Source organism: Hirundo rustica, chromosome 2 (assembly GCF_015227805.2).
Source record: "Hirundo rustica isolate bHirRus1 chromosome 2, bHirRus1.pri.v3, whole genome shotgun sequence".
Lineage (NCBI taxonomy): Eukaryota > Metazoa > Chordata > Aves > Passeriformes > Hirundinidae > Hirundo > Hirundo rustica.
Genome location: NC_053451.1, coordinates 46,328,377 through 46,343,122, shown reverse-complemented (window position 1 = coordinate 46,343,122; position 14,746 = coordinate 46,328,377). Strand labels below are relative to the sequence as shown.

General features: G+C 41.4%; 1 protein-coding gene across 3 annotated transcripts in view; it reads right to left on the bottom strand.

Moving 5' to 3' along the window:
- The window catches only part of TNFRSF19 (TNF receptor superfamily member 19), a 57,823-nt gene extending 50,993 nt beyond the window's left edge, over positions 1-6,830 (bottom strand). Inside the window, exons 1-2 of one of the 3 annotated variants that reach the window (XM_040056263.2) lie at positions 6,609-6,830; positions 6,351-6,437 (exon numbers count right to left, since the gene is read on the bottom strand). The gene's annotated coding sequence lies outside the window, so the exon portion shown is untranslated. Of the gene's footprint in view, positions 1-596; positions 812-1,067; positions 1,115-6,350; positions 6,438-6,608 lie in introns of those variants that run through there. The other 2 variants (XM_040056264.1, XM_040056265.2) reach the window with 2 other exon arrangements.
- Between the last annotated feature and the right edge of the window lie 7,916 nt (positions 6,831-14,746).

The window sequence follows — 14,746 nt, the reverse complement described above, 5'->3', positions numbered from 1 at the left end:
TTGGATGTCTTAAAAACCACAGACATGAGTTACTTTCATTCACACCATTCTCTTTTATTAGGATTGCAAGTTGTTGAAAGTGAGAGAAAGTGACTTATTACCTCCTTAACTGACATTTTAATCATCTTACTAGTAAACGAATAAAGAAGCTTACTTCTAGGTCTAAAAGAAAACAGAAAAAACAGAAAACAAACCAACCAACCAAACAACAACAACAAAATCCAAAACCCCCAACCCTTTTCTCTTATGGTAACAAGCTCCCAGGTAACATGCCTAAGTAACTCGCTTTACACCTGATGGTGAAGGTGTGCTTGAAAGAGGTTATGCAGTAGTTAAGAAACCTACACGGACTGAATCAATTCGCCAGTTACTCATATTAAATGCTACTGGACCACTTTACAAACTTGATAAAAGCATCTGTCTGAAGTAGTTGTAAATATAAAGGTGGTAAAGAAGTACTTAGACTTTTCACGAACATCAGGTAAAGCTTTCTGTCCAAGGTCAGATTCAATGGGGACAGCCATCAGGAAAGGAAGTCAAACAATCAAAACCTTTTCAATAAACCGAACTGTAATTGGGGCTTTTAAACCTCTTACCAGCCAGAAGAAAAAGTTAGGAGCCTATTCCTTCAACTCCAGCTGCAAAATTGTTTGAAGCAAACAGCAGCTTATTTGCGCAGCAGCCGCGAGAAGCGCTTGCGAACATGAAAGCCCAGCTCTCAAGGGCTTTTTGTTCGCCGCGCTCCGGGGCGTGGAGCAGCCGCTCCGGGGCTGTCGAGACCCGCAGAACCCCCAGCAGCAGCCGTGCCCGCGCTGTGCCCCGCGCCCCCAGCGGGGGCGGCTCGGAGCCGGGGGAAGGAGCCCGGCCGAGCCCTCCCCCGCGCCGCCGCCGCCGCCGCCTGCGCCCTCCGCGGAGCTCGCTGCCATCACCGCCCTCGCCGCCCACCGCGGGCCCCGGCAGCGCGGCTCGGTGCCAGCCTCGGCGCCGCGCCCGGAGCCGCCGCTTCCCCCGGGGCAGCCCCGCTCGGCGGCGGGGGCTCCATCCGCCCGGCCGTCGCACGCACCCACCTGCCACGCCGCGGCTGCGGCCGCCCCGGCCGGCCCAGGAGCGCCGGCCCCGCACCGCCCCCGCCACCGCCACCGCCTCCCCTCGGCGCCCGCCCCGTCACCGCGGCAACGCCGCGCCCGCCCCGGGCCGGCCCCGTCAGCTGAGCGCGGGCAGCCAATGGGATGGAGGGATGGAGGGATGGAGGGATGGAGGGATGGATGGATGGATGGATGGAGGGATGGATGGATGGATGGATGGATGGATGGATGGATGGATGGATGGATGGATGGATGGATGGATGGATGGATGGATGGATGGATGGATGGATGATGGATGGATGGATGGATGGATGGATGGATGGGTGGATGGATGGATGGATGGATGGATGGATGGATGGATGGATGGATGGATGGATGGATGGAGGGATGGAGGGATGGATGGAGGGATGGATGGATGGATGGATGGATGGATGTACGGGTGGATGGATGGATGGATGGATGGATGGATGGATGGATGGATGGATGGATGGACGGACAGGTGGATGGATGGATGGATGGGCGGATGGATGGATGGATGGATGGATGGATGGATGGATGGATGGATGGATGGATGGATGGATTTGGTAGATGGACGGATGGATAGGTGTATGCGTGGATGGATGGATGGATTTGGTAGATGGACGGATGGATAGGTGTATGCGTGGATGGATGGATGGATTTGGTAGATGGACGGATGGATAGGTGTATGCGTGGATGGATGGATGGATTTGGTAGATGGACGGATGGATAGGTGTATGCGTGGATGGATGGATGGATGGATGGACAGATGGCACCTTGTGCCCACACTGGGAGGGCATGGGTAAGGGTGTGTGCCTCTTGGCACACATGGGTAAGTGGTGCGAAGCCAGTGGTGTGATGCCAGGGTGAATCACAGGTGAGGAGCTAGTGTCCCTTTCATCTCACCAGAAGGACAGGATAGCAGGGCACTCCTGTGCCACCCCTGCCTCCAGACACTGCCCAGCTTTGGGACTGCAGCTTTGGCATTGCTGATCCCCCTCAGAGGGAGCTCAGGCTTATGGTTGCTGGGCTGTTTTAAAGGGATGGGCCCTTGGCCACTGTTCAGATATGTAGGATGAGTAACTCAACAAAGCACTTTCCACTTCTCATGCCCAAAAACATGATGGAGGCTTTCTGACAACACATTGCAAATTCTCCTTTCTGTGAGCCTTCCTTTCCAAAGTACTTGAGAAGATTTGCTTCCTGCCAGCTCAGAGCCTGAAATATTTTATCCATTCTGCAGGTAACAAGTTACCCAGCTGTAAGCACAGTGTCGATACCAAATGCCAGTATCCATGGAGAAATGGAGAAATCCAGCCCTTCACGTGCAGTAAATTTTTCACAGTCGTGAGGCTGGGTGTTACTGCTACTTACTGTGACACAAATTAGGAGCTTTTCTGAAGTTAGTGATTCTCCAACATTGGTGAAGCCAGTCTTGGAGACCTTGGTAAAAGAACTGCTGCTGCAGGGATTTCAGGTCATTAGTTTTACTTCTAATGAAAAGGTTAATGATTCACTTACAGTCTAGACAACTGTATGGAAACACAAGGAACTGGGTTAGGCTCTGAAAAAATGAATAAATGCCTATACTGGGAGGTAAAGTATTTTCAAACAAACAGAATTTTTAGGGCTCCTCACAGACAAAATTTTGAAGATCACCAGCCGCATGGGTTTCTCTAAAAGCAAGGAGTGCTTTTTGAAATCCAGCAAGTCGTATGCAAAGAGAGAAATGAACTGCTGCAAAACTAGTTGTTTTCAATTATAAAACCCAAACAACTCAGAATGTACAGGGGTTTTCATGTAATTATCTTCTAAAGGGCCTTCAAAGAAGAGCTTTACTTCAGGACCCTTGCCAGGAGGAGCTCTGCAAGAGGCTGGAATTTCAGTGAGAAATGGCATACTGCTGTGCAACAGCAGCGCATCTGTTGTGAATAGCAGCTGCTGCACATCACTGAGCATTGTACACTGTCTCACTACTTACAGGCAATCTTTTGTATGTTATCTGTTTTTTGGAGCCACCAGCGAAACTATTGCATGAATTTTTCTTAGTAGAATCATCATGTATGTTTCAAATACTTGTTTTAAAGTAGTACAGCTAGACAAAGGTATTAAAATAACCCAGAGTTCTTGAAGTGTTGACTAAACACTCAGGATTACCATACAAAGAAACATTAAGTCTTTGATCAGACAGTGGGTTACAATGCTAATGAGCTCAGAGAAATGTGTTGTCTGTAACACTGAAGCTTAAACGTTTAAGTCCTTGTTGTAGCATGTAAAATTTTTCCTCTGAATGTAAAATGGATGAATTAGTTCCACTCATCACTGAAAGATGTTGAAAATTGCAGCGTTTACTTTGTTTTAAATCATGATGCTTCTCAGGAAATTGAAGAAGTGATTTGTTAGAACTAGTACAGAGATTCTCACTACAACAGAGAAAGCAAAAAAAAAAAAAAATTTGGAAAGCAGGTTCAGCTGACCCCTTTGATAAGACTAAGTTGCGTGACATATCTGATGTGGAAGCAGAAATTGTACAGCAATAGGAAGTTGTTATCTCCATATCTCAAATGCTAACACAGTTCCCCCAGTCAGCTATGAGATAGATCTACTCTTGTTATGACAGCTGTTGGAAACTGATGTCAGTATAACTGTGCAATGTCTTTTGATAATCTTAACTATTACAAACCTTAAGATATGTTTATGATGTTATCTAAGGCACACTGTTTGGAAATGGCTCTATTTATAATCAGAAATTTCTCAAGCTATTTTAATAAATAAATCATATACTTGTGAATTTCCTAGTCAGATTTGCTTAAAAAAGCATTGTGAACTTTTTGTTTCTGAAGGCTTAAGCCTGAGGATTAATTAATGTTTATACAGCTCTTAGTAAAAGCAAAGTTACTAGTGCCAAGAATTATTACTATTTAATCTTTAAAAGTCAGATCAATGACAGGCTAAACTGTCAGAGAACTGCTATTTAAAACAACAAATATGCTGAAAACCTTCTTCCCACCATGCTTGAATGTGTTCAAGTGTGTTTTCATTTCAGTCTCACTTACATACAGACAAGCAAAGATAGTTTTCTGTTTAATTGGGTTGACGCCCATCATTGTTTAAATATCTGGGGAGATTACTTAAAATCCTAGGGACTTTTTACAAAATGAAAAAAAACCTAAACACCTTTGTTTCTTTCATGCATTTTCAAGGCCCAAATGTTGCAAATAATTATCTATGCAAATCCCACTCAACAGTGTAATCTATCTGATTAACCAGTGTTCCTTCTGTATGGAACTTCACCCATCTGTGTGATAGGTCAGATCTTTGCAGTGATAGTTTAATTGTATTAGACTTGCATAGCTATTTTGACTTCTGGGGAAAAAGACTCCTTGCGTTATTTTTAAAAATTTGCTTCCCTTTCTACTCCACACCTAGCTGAGGTAAGGTTTAGAAACAATCTTCTTCAGAAAATAAATGTACATTTTGGAAAACACGCAACAAGCAAGAGGGGACTGGAGAGGCAGAGAAGCTCATCAGTGAAGCATAGAATTAATAAATAAAGACATCTTTTCAGGATGTTTTAGTACATCATTTTTACTTAGGGAGAAATACTAAATTTTGCTTTGGCTATGCCTTAAATTATATTCTTCCTTGACAGCTCTACACATATTATTCATACAGTGCTAATTACTTTCCTTATAATATAATTGACTTGTTAAGTGAGAAAAGGGATTAATTGGTGGCATGGAAAATTAAATGATACCAAGACAGGTCTACTTAATCTGTGTCTGGTATATTATCTTTTGATATTCAGTAAATTGAAGTTTTATATATATATACAGTTTTAATTAGAAGAAACAAATTTTGCAGACTGACTAATGAAAGCTAACTACATTTATCTGGAAGTGTTGATAACTTGATTTTACTCAGATGCAAGCAGACTGTTAAAATTTGGGTTTGCATGTTGCACTATGGTGCATACTGAAATATGAACATCTTGGAGGTCCTGTGGACTGGCAGACTTCTCAAAGAATAGTTTTCAAGTGATGCTTAACAGTTATAATTCATGTGGACTTTTAGTTGCAATTTGTTAATAAACATATTTAAGATTTATGCACACTTAAATTTAGACTTAAGAACATATAAGTCAGTAGTACTAGCCACCATTAAGACTAGATCTTCAAAGACCTCAGTGTCTGGAATGTTTGCAAGTCTGGTCCCAATTATGGGTTCTAAGTTCTTCTGAAAATCTAAATTAAATTTAAATACTACAGAGGGAGTTTGAGTCTTCTTTTAACAGTCTAACTCCAGCTGCAGACACAGAACACTCATGGATTTGGCCCAAACTCACACAAAGATCTGGCCCTTTGAAACTGTAAAACTGTAAACTGTATTGTAAACCTTCAAAAGACTGTTTCCTTAAAATGAATTTCTGGAGTACATGTCTTAAAATTTCTTCAACACAATGCTTTTCATAAATATGAGTTTGAGAAACAGAATACAAAACACTGTGAATGGAAATTACGTCACTAAAAATGCAGCAAAACTGCGACAAAGTTCAGCAAAACTTGCTGTAATCTCTAGAAAAACCTAAGATTTCTTTAGTATATATATTAAAATGCCTTAGAGGAAACTTCTATCATCAGGTTAAAAGATTACTTTTATTTTCAAGATTTCACATGGCACAGCTGAACTTTAATCTCTTCAATCTTAAAATAAAACCATTTCCGTTGGTGTACAAGGATGTTATGTTGATAAATTTAGTTCTAATAACTTGCGGAAGTGGAGATTTTTCTTCATCCCAATCATGGAACTATTAGGCTTAAAAGTGTTGTTTGAAGAAGACACAGTTTAATAAATGAACTGAGAGCAAACAAAGTATTACAGTTTGTAGGAGATATGGTTGGTCTTTCCTTAGAAAATAAGTACTCCCCTGAGTCATGTAATACATGTACTCAAATATAAATTTACAAAACTATAGACGGTATGAATGAGCAATGCAACCCAAAATCTTATGTACCCCCAAAACATTGAAAAATACTGGGTTTGCTTCAGTTTTCTACCTATTATTCTAGATAGTCTGTTCTCAATATAGTTCTGCTCAAGAGCTGCAAAGAAAATGCTGCATAAATTACAAGCAATCATTTGAACTTTGTGCACACAATGATGTGTAGTATCATTGGCTATGTGAACTTTATAATTTCTTAAAAGTCTTGCAACACAAAACTGAAAAAAAAACCCCAAATTCAGTACCTGTTATCTGATGAAGTTTTCCAGTGCCGGAGTTTCTGCAGATTAATTTCACACTGCTGGAGCTTCTGTATTAAGTGCTTTTACCTCCTTAAAAAAAAAAAAAAAAAAAAAAAGAAAAAAGAAAAAAAAAAAAAAGTATGTCAGCACAAGCCCAGACGAAACTCCAAATCCGGGAAAATAAAATTAAACATGCAGATCAAAGGCAGACGAGCAGTGAGACCAAATGCCTGTAATCTGATCAGTGATCAGTTGCCGTACATCAAAGGCAGTGCTTTGGCGAGGAAAAAGAGCTCCTTTTCCAGCAGGTAGTCGCACTCAAATTCTGCCTTTCAGTGCTCTGCACTGGCTCTTTTCCCCCTTTCTTTGCTTGTGCTGGGAGAACGCACACGATTCTGAAATGCTTGGGCTTGAGTGGCTGGATCTGTAGCTTTTGAGTTCCCAAGCTGTGTTGTGGATTGTGTGTTGGAAGCTTTCCCCAGTGCCAGCGGGTTCCGCTTTATCCCTTTCATCTCGCTGAGCTGCAGATCCCATGACATCATTCAATGCTGTGGGACTGGTTAGAGAGCTGTAATACAGCCTGTGGGGGAATGCAGCTAAAGAGCAGCAAGAGTTTGCATGATTTCTAATCAGGTTAGTCCATTGTAACAAACCCAAGGCTCACTTCAAAGTCTTCACTACACTGAAGTTTCCTCCCGAGATGGTGGAATAGTGGAGGTATAAAGTTTTCTTTAAAAGATGCTTTAAAATTTTGTCTGCAAAAGGAAGTTACAACTTTCCATAGAGTTCTGAAAGTCAGACATGAAGGTCGGTTTGCTAGGCAGCTGCAAGACACGAGAGAAAACTACTTTTGTTCATCTCTTTGTCGAGATTTGGAGCAGAGAAAATGGTGTATTTTGCACGCTGGCATTGGATTTTTGCACTGGCAAAACCAAGCACAATAGGGCACGCTCTTAGTCCTGGCTCACGTCCTCCCTGCTGCTTACTGTGCGGCCCTTTGCAAATCATTTTATTTGAGCCTGATTCTTCTGTGGCTCATGATTCCTTTACGTAAATGAGCTGTGAAGCTGCCATAAGTTACTCACAGAAGCGTTTTTCAGTCTAAAGGCATTTTTTAGCTAGAGTAGATTTGAAGTGGTCACCACTGTGCTTCCGCAGAGGAAGGCTTTTGGGGATATGAAAGTACACGGACAGACATTCCCTGAGCTGCCACAGGTCATAGTCCCGAGGGTTGCTGGAGGGTCCTGGGTAGCCTCAAGGCTACTGTGACTCTCTCTCTTGCGGTGCAGAGGAAAGGCAGAAGAAATGTACTACTGAATTTCATATTCTGTGATCTGAGGCTAAGTAAGCTTTTGGCACGGAGATTAATTCAGCCGTCTGTACTGCAGCTGTTAAAAAAAAAACATACAAATATCAAGCAGGACGGATTTTAGGGTAATCAGCCGTGTTGAAGATGTCACTGGAGTTCCCATCCACGCACACCCCACACTTTGGGCACGCCACATGTGCAGATGAAAGCGATACGAGCCTGTCAACCGGCGCACACACGCGAACATTTGCACACCGAGCAACCGAGAATTCACTCAAAAGGCCGAAGTCAAAAGAGGCGATGCGCTAGACGCGGCTGCCTTAAGCGCTGGAGCACCAGCGGGCAGGGGGCGGATGGCGGGTACCGGAGAGCGGAGCGCGGGAGCGATGCGGTGTCCGCCGGGGATCCCCGGCTCTGCCCCCCCCGTGCCCGTGAGCCCCGCTCCCGGCAGCCCGGGGACGGCGCTCCCGCGGCACTCGCTGGGATAGGGAGCCTTCTGCTGGTGGGACGGAGCGCTGCGGGCAGCGCCGGGCCGCCGAGGAGCGCTCTGCCTCCCGGAGATGGCAAGGAGCGTTTCCAGAAAGACTCGAGAACCTTACGAAGGGTGATGCAGAATGTAATTTTGTCGCTAGCTGGACGGAGTTTAAATATTGGTTTGGGTCACCTATCCAGGCAGGGCGTTTGAGGGACGTTCTGGTAATGGAGATGGAGAAGAGATGATGCACGTACAGAAGAGTATGGTGTAGGTAATGAATCTGACTTTCAGGTATACACTGCTGGAAAAAAAGCATGAATCAACCAACTATATATCTCCCTTTCTCTAACTTCCACTTCCATCTATTATAAATAAAAGAAAATTATCCAGGCTGCTTATTTCTCTTTCAACAATAATCTTCGCTCTTCTGACATACAACTCCCTATCACCAGAAAGTTTTTTGATAAGGCTCCATTTGTAGCTTTTGTGGTAAAACTGGAAATGCCTATATTGAAATAAAATCTGGGATAGGCTGTGCAGAACTAAAATAACCCCTTTTAATTTCAAAGGTGCTTCAAGAACAATGCTCTTCTCAGAAAGCTCCTCTTATTTCTCTGGAGTTTGAGCAAAAGCAAGTCCTGGTGGCTTATTAGGAATCTTTGATCTTTCTTTCATACATATGAAAAAGAGAAGTGAGGTTAATTATTGCCAATTTAACCTTCTAAAGCCTGAGCTTGCCTTTGGCATTTATGACACTACTTTTCACTGTGGAGCATCTCAGCCTGAACTATTTGCTATTTCCTATTCAAAGGCTCCTCAAACTTTGACCAGATGTGTGTAAAAACATCAACTTTCTCTATAGTTCAATATTTTTCCAAAAGCTGATATTTTTTTTTTCTCCTTACATAAAATGAAGATAATATTGTGATTTGAATAAAGCACAGAACAGACAAGAGCCAGAAACAGAACCTACTTAAGATGACACTTCACTTTTACACTTTTTGCTCATCAACTCATGCTTTCTCTTGTAGTCACTAACCTGTCAAGGTATTCAAGCACAGGTGGTCTGAAATCCATTAAGTTCCTCTCTAGCTGCTTGATTCTAATCAATTAGAAATTACTGGGGTAGGAAGAGAAATTGCTGAAACTGGGGTTTTACTTACTCTCTAGGTATCCAAAAAGCTTTTCTGGAAGAAGCACTTGTGATTCCTGTGTGAAAACAGAGAGATGTCTCTGAAGTCCTGCAGAGGGAGATGCTCTATTCCTAATTAATTCCTTCAATTTTTCTAAATTTAGACAGAATCTTCACTGAGAAACATTTAGTGAGTTTGTCCTTCTGTTTTTACCACATGAGGATCTCAGGCTCTTAGGTTCCTCTTTAAGAATTTTTAGGGAAACAGAACAAGATCCAGGGCTGCTATTCTTAGCCAGTGCTTAACTGGGTCAAAGCCATAAAAGACAGTTGATAGAAATAAGAACTTTCTGGAGATGTCTCTTAAATATAACTAAATCTTGGGAAAAATTCTTTGTGGAAGAAACAATCAGACCAAATAAAGGGTTTTGTTCTCCTGCTCCATTCTTAACATATCTAATATTCAAGCTATGCCTTATATACTTGTATCATATACATCAAATGATTTATCATGTTGCTTTATACACGTGCTGGTTGCACCTTTTCACTGCACCTCTTCCCTTTGCTTCCCCTCAGTACACAGGAGCTGCCGCAGATGTTCAGAGAGGAGGTCAGGAATCATCACAGGAAAAGAAGTGCCATTGTTACAGCCCACTCCCTGGCCATGCAGCCACAGTTTGTGCTAGCTGCAGCCTTTCTAAGAGTGCCGTAAATGCTGGATATCCTATTATAAATATCACAGAGGCAGCACTGGTGCAGTTACAAGCTTTCATCATGCACATGCACTCTGGCTGCTGTCTCCTGATGCTAAGTGGTGAGATGATGATTTACAGAGGTGGAAGACCATTTTCAGAACCTTTTATGGCAGATCAGCACTATCTCTGAAGCAATACTTATCTATCCTGGTCCCAGTTGATGTCAGAAGTGCTGATCATCACCCTCCTAAAGCATCGGGGGATGTTGTTCCATGAGGCAAGTCAGTCCTGTGGTCAGGAGAGATGTTTTAGAATACCCAAATCCAACCTCCTGCTTTATCTGCATTGCCATCCCGACAAAAGCTAACATCCTGTTTCTGCTGTATCACATGGAGGTTGTTAGTCCAGGTGTTGCTGATACCTCCTCCCACTTCCTGCTTCAGCACTTGCAAGCTCCTTGAGACTCATAATGCTTAAGAACTTCAGATACAGCACCTTTAGGCAGAAAAATCAAGACCCTTTGGCATTTCCTGAAAAACTGGCTCACTCACTGTTATCACCTAGTGTGTCATCAGACTCACCCTAATCTGCAACACTCTGCACAGTCAATTGCAGTGCAACTTTGGATGTAGTTCCATTAGTTTTTGACTTTCAGGGAGAAAATTTCTTTCTGCCATTTGTGCATTCTGCAAAGGCAGGTCTCTGACCTGATGACTTGGGTGGAGAAAACAGTTTTGTTTTGCCTGTCTTTTGTCCTGAATTTTCATTGCAGTTCACCCGTGGGTTTCTTCCCCTGTGGGTCTTTGTAGGAGACAGCTTTGACTTGTTCCCTTATGAGTTCCTTAAGATCTAAGAAAAATGGAGATTTTTAGTTCTTGGCTCACCAGGTAGATCACTCTAAGGGAAGCCTCACAGGCATCACCACATCTAGATAATAGGGAAGTTTGGGAATTTGGCTTAGAGGTTGTCCTCAAGGATAATGTAGATGCAGGCTGTAGGAAGTAATAGCTAATTTACCTGTGATTGGGAGTCAGAAATTGTGGTTTTATTCCTGGTTCTGTTACAGGTTCTATTGCCTCTATGACTGGAGGCAAGTTACTTTTTCTCACTGTGTTAGACTCTCAGTTGTGTAAGTTTTAGCTAAAATTAAATCAAAGGAATCCTGTCAGTTTAAGCTGTATGGCCATCCAGTTCCGCTCAGCATGTTTTCCTATCCCTTTAGAATAATGTGAAAATAATTGTTTGTAATACCATACCTGAAAAAATGCAAAGCAAGTCTGCATGTATTCCAAACTGAAATAATCTGGTTCTGAAACTTCAAAAGTTTCTATATTGAAAGCGTTCATGAAGATTAATAAGAATAACAAGCATCCCTAGGGCAATAGTGTGCATCTCACTTTATTGTGCACTGAAGTTTTACAGCCCTTACCTGTCCTCACACACATCCAAGAAGTGAAGAAAGAAGCTTCTGTCATGTCTTCATTCTTTATTGTTCCATTAAATGAAAACACAAAGTTTCTTCCCTCTTCTGTGTAGAGTTTCTCACTAGTACTGAAATGGTCCACTGTGATTTTCTGCCTGTTAGGGTGGGTGAAGTTCTGCACCAGCCTGCAATGTTTAATAACCTAGCACTCTTTCCAGAGGTGCTGGCGGAGTTGGGTCAGTGAATTGACTTCCCCAAGGCTGCTGAAGCTTGGTTAGAGGTATTACTCACATAGCTGAAATGGGAGATTCAATGATTTTGCAATTGTATTTCAGAAGCCAATCAATATTTTTGAAAAACTGCATTCTCATCCTACTTTAAAGAAAAATTACCTACCTTATAGCACACCCTATCCTTCAAAGCACTTTATTATACTACCTTTACTCTTAAAGAATACTGAGGTTTCCCCCATGAGATGTCATGGTTTGCAGAGAAAAATATAAACCCTCCAGAACTCCAAATCCAGTTCTGATTGCTTTATAGAATATGCAGTGAAATCAGGCTAAGTGGAAAGAAAGGGAATGGAGAAACAAATCTGAGATGTGCAATTCAGTGATCCAGACAAGAGATCATAGCTGGCCACCTGCCTAGTTGTTATCAAAACAAAGAGTTTCAGAAGCATTCCCTTAAGGAATCTCTAGCAAAATATTTTCTAAAAGATCAGGAAGTTAGTTGCAACTAAAAAGAATGTTCTTATTTTAGACAAAACATTGTTTATAAATACGTCTGGTCACAGAGACACTGCAATCCCATCACCACACTTCTATCTTCAAGTATTTGTTCAGTTTTGCCCTTTATTCCCTCTTCATAGTTCAGAATTTTCCCCATTTAAATAAAACACTCTCAGTCTATTGCACAGAACTTGCAGTACTTCTCCCTTCCTCCTCTTTTTTTCTGCCAGTCTTAAGCAGAATTGGCCTTCTCTCCCAACCTTCATTTTCCCCACAAATAATCAAGAACAAACTAAGAAGAAGGTTACTGACTTCTTTTTGGTCAGTGCTTTATTTGATTTTTTTTTTTTTTTTTTTTTGTCAGTGCTTTATTTGAAATTGTTCTCTAAAATACTTTTATAGCAGAGCTTTGATTCAGTATCTATGTAGTCAAAGCCTGGACCTTTGGGAATGCAGTAGACAAGATGCTCAAATAATAATTGTAATTTCCTGTGAATTATATTAGTACAGACCTTAATGGTCCAGTTCTAGTTTCCCTTGTTTGTCATTACTTCGGCATCTGGGAGTTCACTTCAGTGGTTCAAATGAGAAATCCTGTACTGCCTGTGTCAAACCCTATATTCCAAAGTACACATACTGCAAACAAAAATCCAAGTTTCTGTGCTAAGCAACTCAAGTTCCTTATGGCGTGACTGCAAACGTTGGGCATTTACTCCCTCTGCAGCCAAGAGCCTAATCTTAGTCACTGAAAAAACTTATAATAATATTCAAAAGGGTGAGAAAGCTGAGATTTAATTCCATCCGTACATCCATATAGCGAAGTGCTTATATGTCCATATTTTTAAGTAGGACATTGTCAATAGGACATAAATAAATGCATATTTCTGAACTGAGGCCTAGCCTGTGTATTATTTTTGGATATTCAGATGTAAAGGACCTGTTCTCAGTTGATGATATAGTAACTGACTTGTAGAGCGGCATTAGCGTAATTTTTGGCTGAGTTTCACCTCCCAGAGAAGAGTAGATTTATTTGAAGAAATTAAAGACAAGAAGATATACAGAGTGTCACCACTCTTAAATAGGCAACTTTAATAAATAGCACCACCATTCAGAACACATCTGAACAGAATCAATGTCTCAGAAGAAATAGTAACTAGATCTAATCCCTAAGCAATTGTCTGCAGTCACAGTTGCAATACATCATTTTTTTTCACATATTCTACTTTGAAAGAGTTGATAGATTTTCTTTTTCTTTTTTTTTTTTTTTTCCCCCTGTTTCCTGGTTATAGATGATAAACTATATTTCATGTATGAAGTATTCACAGCTTTATCCTACTGTCCTTAAGAAATCTTCCATATTAGCTACAGCCATAAAAATACCAAATGGATAAAGAAAAATATAAACAAAAGAGCAGAGGTTATAGAAGAGATCAGGCTCAGCTGATCTGCTGCCAACTTTTTTTCAAAGCAGATGTTCTTCTTCTGACATTCATCTGCTTTTAGTCTGGAGTTCTGTATCTACTTTAATACACATTTCCTAGCTCATGATTTGCAAGGTTTTGGAATATTTTCCCTAGATACATTTTTGCACTCTTCCTCACCCTAAAAATCTTTGTGCTCTTCAAAAAAGCAATGAGATATGAAAAAATAGTTGAAAACAATGGAAAAAACAAGAGACTATAAAGACTGAGTGAAGATGACTCAGGAAAAGCAATCGTAAGTTCTAATAATATCTTCAAAGTCATGTTATAAGTGATGAGAGGGCAGCTTTTTTAATTCTTTACTGAATTTCCACAGAAAAATAACTTCTTAGAAGCCTGTTTATTCTGTGGGACATGGTCTTGCATGACAAAGTGTTTTATTTCTTCATTTATTCTTGAGTGACATATTTGCTCTCTCTCGTTGAACTACAGAAATGTGGATCCATTATTTATGTGACATAATCCAGCTTCTGACCCATTCTATGTACTTTTTTATTAAACACACACTTTTATCAAGGAATGAACTGAACTTCACAGCATGGCCAAAACCATCAGTAACATGATAATGCCCTCATTGTTCTGCAACTTAACCTCATGCTGGATGAAGCAATTCCTTCTTTTGTTTATTCTGGACCTCATGACTTGTTTTATTTGATACCCACAAATTCTCACACTGAAATAAACAGGGAAAATTTGTTCTATACCAACACATGGGATTTTGTTTTAAGTTTCAGCAGTAACAACTAGCCACGATCTAGAAGTTATTGGATTCCTACATGTTCCACAAGATCACAGTAAATGTCTAGACTAAGCCCTCTGCCCCGCTGGACTCCTTTTGTAAGCAGGAACTGTGTGAAGATGCAGTCTACAAGAAGCTGCAGAATGGGAATAGATCTACAGGGTAAATCTGAGTTATATACTGAGGTCACCATCATCACTAGCAAGACATTTTCAGAAATTTTAGGTACTGCTGCTGTGTCGGTGTAACAGCTTGCAGCTATCACAATACAGATCTTTCATTCTGTTCCTCCTGAACCTGCAGCATCTGGCCCTACACTGCCCGTGCCTTTCTCCTGCAAGCCAGAACAGATGCTACTTGCAGAGGCTCCCTGCTCTAGTAGAAGAAGGAGCAGAGCCCTGAAACTCCCTGTGT